Here is a 2140-nt window from a genome sequence, read left to right as displayed (position 1 = left end):
ATTATTAATCGCGCTAATTGTTTACTCTAAACATCTACCAACATGAATCATAGAAGAACGGAGATGCGAAAAATAATTGTAAGATTCGATCGACTTACCTGTAAGGAAGATCAATCTCAATTATTTGAGCATCGTAGTTCTTCTATGATGGGGCCCACCCGCCACTCTTTTTTTTTACCCACAGCGCGATTGGTTCGGTCACAAAATGAACTGGCTGGCTATCAATAAGTAGTAACGGACTGTTACGAAACACTTTTTTCCTTTAAACCTGTGCGCGCGTCATGTATAAGTGAGACCTACCAACATGAATCATAGAAGAACTACGATGCTCAAATAATTGAGATTGATCTTCCTTACAGGTAAGTCGATCGAATCTTACAATTATTGTAATTTATAATCGTATTGCAAAAAAAGCATTTGGAAAATCTGTAGTAAAGAACTATGAATATGTGTACACTGCACTTGTAGCCAGTTGACCTTTCAAACTCATATAGTAAATAGTTTTCGTTTGTATATAAGAAATCTCCGAGTTAAAGGTAAGATAAAATTTTAATTAATTTTGTATGAAACTTACATTTGTCAACTTAATAATAATAATAATTTATCAGTGTAATTGGCCTAAAGTAAATCAAAGCATTAGTTACAATGTAACGAAACAAATTCAATAGTCAAATTTACAATAAAAAAATAAACAAATACACGCAAGGTATATTACTGTATTGTTAGTTTCCTATAAAACTGATGTTAAATTCAACGACAAATACCCTTCTTGACTAATTTTAAACATCAATATTAACTTGTCAGAAATAAATGTTACCGAAAACGCTTTCTTATTTNCACAGGTTTAAAGGAAAAAAGTGTTTCGTAACAGTCCGTTACTACTTATTGATAGCCAGCCAGTTCATTTATTTGTGCCGCACGTGCAGGTCCTATTTGTTTTGTGTATCATTGTGCTTTGTGTACTGTATTTATGCAAAAGAGAAGAATTTCCCTGAATCCGAGATAAATCACACGTAAGGGAAATATTATATTAATTATCCATTTCGGAAGAGAAGGTATTTCATTAAAATTTTTCTGTTAGCCGCCCTTGACTTGATAATACTAGCTCCTATACTATGGTACATGCAGAGCAGAGTTTTTAGACTATTTGAAATGCAAATTCCACCTTAAGTAGATTGTCTAGCTTTAGCTGGTCATATTGTAGTTGTTTTTAAATTATTTTGACCGCGAACATTTGTTTGCAGAATATACAGTCGTTTTAACCCTCTNTTTCATTATTTAATTCACATTCTACTCACGTTAGAATTCTCAGTATCAAATTGGATTTCATGGAATAAATACATATAAGCTTAACTTTTAAGATGAGCGAAAACAAAAAACAATTATCTTATTAAAATATATTGGGGATGTTTAATGGTTACTTCTATTCTTTTCTTTTTCTTTCTTAATATTAAAATAGTATAATAAATCATATAGATATGTGTAGGAAAATATTGAATTCTCTATACCAAGAAAGTGTAGACCGACACAAATAAGCTTGCGTATCTGACTGGGACAGAGGTGCGCAAGATTAAGAAAGAACGGATTCGGCTAAAAAGAATAAGGCGTGGCGATTTGGTATAACGGATTTGCAAATATACAATCCGTGCAATATTTGTTGAGATAGAAAATTATCGGAACTACTGCAACAATTTACCGCAACGTACGTTGAAATTTTCTGCCAATGTCTTTCTACCTCGGGTGTCGAATGCGGTTAATTCCACGAAAGTGACGCAGGGGTTTTCTATTTCAACAAATATTATACGGACTGTACTTCTGTTCCGTTTCCCTTGTCTTGTCCAGAGCGCTTTTGTGGGCGGAACTATTTCAGAGACTAACTTATTTGTGTCTTATATTGTTGAAAATAGCTTTGTATTTAATATTATTAAATTTACTCGTCCTCTTCAGTACTTGTCTATTTATTTATTGTAATTTACTGAAAATATGTTTTGTCTTTCAGACAATGAAGCTACAAATATGTGGCGCATTAGGAATCAGGAGATTCCCTCATCTATANTAAAAAGGTGCAAGTACCTCCACATTATCAAATTGGTAAAGGAGCGACGATGTTCCATAAACAAAAAAAAAAGAATGTATACAC

Source organism: Anoplophora glabripennis, unplaced genomic scaffold (assembly GCF_000390285.2).
Source record: "Anoplophora glabripennis isolate ALB-LARVAE unplaced genomic scaffold, Agla_2.0 scaffold117, whole genome shotgun sequence".
NCBI lineage: Eukaryota > Metazoa > Arthropoda > Insecta > Coleoptera > Cerambycidae > Anoplophora > Anoplophora glabripennis.
Note: the sequence above shows the minus strand (reverse complement) of the source record.